The sequence below is a fragment of the Solanum dulcamara genome, chromosome 1 (assembly GCF_947179165.1).
Source record: "Solanum dulcamara chromosome 1, daSolDulc1.2, whole genome shotgun sequence".
Lineage (NCBI taxonomy): Eukaryota > Viridiplantae > Streptophyta > Magnoliopsida > Solanales > Solanaceae > Solanum > Solanum dulcamara.
The window spans coordinates 8963355-8970127 of NC_077237.1; positions in this window are offsets into that span (position 1 = coordinate 8963355).

The window sequence follows — 6773 nt, forward strand, 5'->3', positions numbered from 1 at the left end:
ACTTCAAATGTAGATTTCCTTTACAATACACTAGTTGACAACTTGTTAATAAGATACATAGATGTCTTCACACAATCACCCCAGAAGTTATGTGGGACATTACTTTGAAATTTCAAAGCCCTTGCAACATCCAAAATATGTCTATGCTTTCTTTCCACAACACCATTTTGTTGGGGTGTATATAGACAACTACTTTATAGATGAAAACAATTCAGAAGAACTAGAATTAAAGAATTCTTTGTCATTATCAGACCTCAGAACTTTAATAGTCTAATCAAATTGAGTCTTTACTCTAAAAAGAAAATCTTTCAACACAACAATGACCTCACATTTAGACCGAATCAAGCAAACCCATGTATATCTACTAAAGTCATCTATAATTGTGAAAAAATATGACTTCCTATCATAGGTTTGGAACCTTGAAAGGTCCCCAAACATCCACATGAATTAATTGGAAACAGCTAGTGGTGGAAGATGTACTGAGAGGAAACTTGAGTCTGCTTTTCTTAGCCATATGACATACTATGCAAAGTTGTTGAGTTGTTTTACACATCTTAGTCCTCAAGTCAAGAATGTTATTGAGTACTTCCATAGAGGGATGGCCAAGCCTGTTATGCCATAGGATAGAATCTGGTTGATTTTTTATTGTTGTTGCAACCTTTATTATTTCATCTTCTTGTAGCCAATATAGACTATCATGCTCTCTACCAATCCCCATCACCTTGCCATTGTAAAGTCCCTGAAATAGGCAAAAGTCTAAATAGAAATTGACTGAACAACAGAGTTCTTTGGTTATCTTTGAGACTGATAATAGACTGAACTTGAAGTCAGGGACATACAACACATTTCTAAGTATGTGATTCTTTAAAATAATTGTGTCCCATGTATGAGTTACCCTGCACTTGTTTCCTATAGGCACCTGAACACCATTACCTTGTTGCCTATCAACTTGTCTAAGATCACTTAACACTTTTCTAAGTGGTGTTATGTAGTGAGAAGCTCCAGAATCTATAATCCATTCACACTATTCTACTTTAGGTAGTAAAGAGGATATACCTGCAAAATTATGGTGATATTCACCTGTATGATCCTGTGATTGTAAGTCTTGTCCTTTGCCTTTTAAGTTCATATAGTGTTGATACTGGTCATCTGTAATATAATGCCCTCCTGATGGTGCAACACTTGGTTCTCCTGCTTCTACAACAGCATAATTAGCATGTGAATATTTCTTTCCTGTTGATGATGGACCAACATCATTACCGATATGTGTCCCTAAGTTCCTTTTACTTTTAAAATCAGGTGGATATCCTACCAGTCTATACCAATTCTTTTTCAAATGTCCCTTGAACCTACAATGATCATAAACTGTGCCACCAGTCTATGGCCTTTTGTTCTAAAACCATTATCTCTTCCAGCTAACAAACTTATGGAATCTCTATTGAGATCAACTACTCTCAACTTTCTTTGACTTTCTTATTGTATAACAATAGAATATGCTTGATTGATACTCAAAACTGGAGTTCTAAGTAGGATATCACTTCTCACATGACTATATTTTTCATTCGGTCCCACGAGAAACTGCAACAATCGTTGATTATTCAAGTATATAGATCTGATCCTGAACACTCATACATAGGAGGATGAGGTGCTAACAGATCCAAGTCATCCTGACAATCCTTCAATTTTGAGTAGTAAATAGTAATTGAATTTGTACTTTGTGTTTGCATAGCAATTTCTCTCCACAGCTCGTAAATTCTAATAAGATTTTACTTGTGAAACCTCTTCTTGAATTCATCCCATACCTTCATTACAGTCGAAGCTAGAACTATACTCGAAATCAATTCTGGTGTCACTACACTACTGATCCATGACAGTATGAGTGCATTGCATTGATCCCATTACAATTCTCCTTTGTACCAGCTTCGTGGATATCTCCCATCGATCAGTTCTAGTTTGTTCTTTCCTAGTAAGGCTAATCCCATCTATCTACTCCATAGTGTATAGTTTTCTAGACCAATCAATTTCAAACCAATTAGCACTGCTCCTGGTGTATTTGAGGACTGTAAAAATAAAGGATGAGTGTAGTTTATCTGTGAGATCTGTAGGCTCTCCCTATGTGGTTTCTGAATTCACCATGGCTTCCTAGCTCTTGACAATGGTGAGAACTTCTACAGCGATCACTACTCTGATACCATGAAATAATCTATCAAACTAACTACTATGAATGAAGAAGATAAGAGGAAAAAGAGGAATTTTCATTATTCTCACACAACTGATCTCAATACACTGCATATGCTCTATTTATAGAGTCTTATTACTTGATCAATAAGAAATCACACTAGTGATCATCTACTAACTAACAAACAAATTACTATTAGTTGTTAATCATCTGACAGTGCACATAGCTGACTCTGACTGACTAAGCTAACTAATTCTATTAGGCACTAACTAACTTTCTGACAACAATTTAGCTTGGAAAGTTTTTAGCAGTAAAAGTAAAGAAAATGTCGTTACGTAATTTTAGTATAACTAGCCCAAGATTTGTGCTTTTCTGTTCCACTAAATAGAATTCCTCCAACGCTAATTAAGGGACTACAGAACTACCTTATTTGTTCGGCTATTCTCTTATTACATTCAATTATTAACATGAAACAAACTATGCTAATTGTTATAAAATAAATTTATAACAAAATTAGTTGACAATTTATGGAGAGAGTAAGCAAAAAGAAAAGAGAACAGAAAACATAGGAAAATTAGGTGTGTATTTTTCTTCTCCGTGTATGGCTATTTATAGCCTGAATGAGCAGAAGAGATAAGGAAGAGGGAGTATTTTTTCCTACAGTGGGTCCCATAATGTGGACAGCCACTACTTCTAACACTCCCCCTTGGATGTCCATGCGTAAAAAAAATCTAGTGAAAGAACAAATATACATAGTTATTTTGAACATCCATAGATGTTGTGCCTTGTTAAAGCCTTACTAGGAAAAACCCAGTGAAAAAAAGCCTAATGAAGAAAAAAGAGTACACACATATGGTAATATGCTTTGATTTCTGCCTCATTAAAAACCTTACCAAAAAAACCTAGTAGGACAAAACCATGGTTAAGGAAAAAAGAGTACAACACGTAGTTTACTCCCCCTGATGAAAGTTTCATTTGATATTTTGGAGACGGTGCATTCCAATCTTTTATCGTAGCTTCTCAAAAGTTGACGTTGATAATGCCTTTGTGAATAAATCTGCAAGATTATCACTTGAACGAACTTGTTGTACATCAATATCACCATTCTTCTGGAGATCATGTGTGAAGAATAATTTTGGTGAAATATATTTCGTTCTGTCTCCTTTTATGAAGCCACCTTTCAATTGAGCTATGCACGCGGTATTATCTTCAAATAAAATTGTGAGTACTTTGACATCACTTTCCAGGCTACATCTTTCTTTGATGAACTGTATCATTGATCTCAACCACACACATTATCTACTTGCTTCATGAATTGCTATTATTTTAGCATAATTTGAAGAAGTAGAACAATAGACTACTTTGTAGATCGCCATGATATAGCAGTTCTTCTGTGTGTAAATAGATAGCCTGTTTGAGATCGAGTTTTATGTGGGTCTGATAAATAACTTGTATCTGCATAACCAATAAGTTCTGCACAACCTTTGTTAGTATACAACAAACCCATATCAGTAGTACCCTTTAGGTATCATAAAATATGTTTGATACTGTTCCAATGCCTTCGCGTTGGAGATGAACTATACCTTGCCAGTAAATTAACAGAAAATGTTATATCAGGTCTAGTTGCATTATCAAGATACATAAGTGCATCAATTGCACTGAGATATGGTATGTCAGGACCAAGAAGTTTTTCATCCTCTTCTAGAGGTCAAAATTGATCTTTTTCCACTTCAAGTGATCGAACAACCATTGGAGTACTTAATGGATGTGATGTGTCCATGTAAAATCTTTTAAAGATTTTCTCAGTGTAGGCAGATTGATGGACAAAGACCTCGTCTGCTAAATATTCAATTTGAAGACCCAGATAAAGTTTTTTCTTTCCAAGATCTTTCATCTCAAATTTTTTCTTTAGATATTCAATCGCCTTTTGGACCTCTTCAGGGGTTCTAACGAGATTTATGTCATCAACTTAACCGGCGAGTTTAACAAACTCTGATTCCGTTTTCTTAGTAAAAATATATGGACAAATGACATCATTTATATAGCCTTCATTTATTAAGTACTCACTAAGGCGATTATATCACATGCGCCCTGATTGTTTCAGACCATATAATGATCTTTGCAATTTCATTGAGTACATTGCTCGAGACTTATTACATATTTCAGGTAATTTTAATCCTTTTGGAATTTTCATGTAAATTTCATTATCAAGTGAACCATAAAGATATGTTGTAACTACATCCATTAGATGTATTTTAAGATTTTTATGTACAACTAGACTAATGAGATATCAAATAGTTATTCAATCCATAACAGGTGAATATGATTCTTCATAGTTGACGCCGGGTCTTTGAGAGAATCCTTGTGCAACATGGCGTGCCTTGTATCTTACAATTTCATTTCTCTCATTTCATTTTCGCACAAAAATACATTTATAGCCAACTGGTTTCACACCTTCAGGGTTTGGACTACAGGTCCAAAAACCTCACGTTTAGCAAGTGAGTCTAATTCTGATTGAATTACCTTTTACCATTCTTGCCAATCACACATACGTCGATATTCTTCGACCAATTAAGGCTCAAGACTTTCACTATCTTGCATGAGGTTAATTGTAATATTATAAGCAAAAACATTATCCACCGTAATTTTTGATTGATCTAAATTTATCTCATCACCGGTAGAACTTATTGAAAGTTCTTCATTCACTTGAGTCTCAGGTTCACTGATTTCTTAAAGAATATCATAATTACTCAAATCTTGACCTTTTTTAGGAGGTTCTTTTGTAGTATCATCTTTATTATTTCTCACGCTTCTCTTTCTAGGATTTTTATCCTTTGAACCCAATGATATACCACGCTTTAGGCGTATTTGGAATTCAGAAGCTATGATACTAGTAGACGGTCCTTTTGGGACATCAATTCGGATAGGCATATACACTGCAGGGATATAAGACTTAGTTATCTGTTGCAAATCAGTAAATGTATCTGGTATTTAATTTGCTATTTTCTGTAAGTGGATGATCTTCTGGACCTCCTGCTCACATGTGCGGGTGCGTGGATCAAAATGAGATAGTGATGAAACTTTCCACGTAATTTCTTTTTCATTTTTGGGTTCCTTTTTCTCTCTCCCTAATGACGGAAAAATTATTTCATCAAATCGACAATCTGCAAATTAAGCAGTGAATAAGTGTCCAGTCAATGATTTAAGGTATCGAATTATGGAGGGTGAGTCAAATCCAACATAGATGCCCAACCTTCGTTGAGGGATCATTTTTGTACGTTGTGGTGGTGCTACAGGCACGTATACCGCACAACCAAAAGTTCGTAGATGAGCTATATTTGGCTCATGACCAAATAGTAATCATGAAGGAGAGTATTTATTATAATGTGTCGATCTGAGACGTACAAGTGCTGCTGCATGTAAGATAGCATGACCCCAAACAGTAATTGACAATTTTGTTTTCATTAGTAGAGGTCTGACTATCAATTGTAGGCGCTTAATAAATGACTCTACAAGGTCATTTTGAGTATGAACATAAGCAACAGGATGTTCAATTTTTATCCTAATCGATAAGCAATAATTATCAAAAGCTTGGGATGTAAAGTATCCAGCATTATCAAGGAGAATGACCTTAATTGGATAATCTGGGAATTGTGCCCTTAATTTTATTATTTGTGCCAATAACTTCGTAAATGTCAGGTTGCGAGATGATAAGAGATACACATTAGACCATCTAGATGATGCATCTATTATGACCATAAAATATCTAAACAATCCACTAGGTGGATGAATAGGTCCACATATATCTCCATTTATACGCTCTAAAAAGCCAAAAGATTTGATGCCAACCTTCCGGATCGATGGTCTAGCAATTAATTTGCCTTGATAACAAGCAACACATGAAAATTCATCATTCGTAAGAATCTTTTGGTTCTTTAATGGATGTCCAGTTGAATTTTCAAGGATTCATCTTATTATTATTGATCCAGGATAACCCATTCGATCATGCCATAACACAAATGTATTTAGATCAGTAAATTTCTGGTTTACGATCAGATTTGCTTCAATTGCACTAATGTTTGCATAATATAGGTAAGAAGACAAAGTTGGTAATTTTTCCAAAATATATTTCTGGCCTGAAACATTCTTGGTTATACCAAGGTATTCAATATTCATTTCATTTAGTGTCTCAACATGATATCCATTTCTGCAGATATCTTTAAAACTTAACAAGTTTCTTGAGGATTTAGAAGAGAATTGTGCATCTTCTATAACAATTTTTGTCCCCTTAGGCAGAATTATAGTAGCTCTTCCGGAGCCTTCAATCATTTTTGAATTACCATAAATTGTAGTAACATCCAGATGCATAGGCTCAATATTATCTTCAGAGATAGTTTATCTCTGGATTATTTTCTGCCCTCTTTAATGATGTCTGATATAACTGAAACAGACGTTTTGACGACCGGGAAGTTCGCGACCAGTGTCTCGTACCTCCACATTTATAACATATGCTTTTTGAATTTTTCTTTGGTAAAGCTTTTGGCTTTTCACTCTTCTTTTTGTATTGCTGATTATTTCTCAGTGCCAGCCCAGT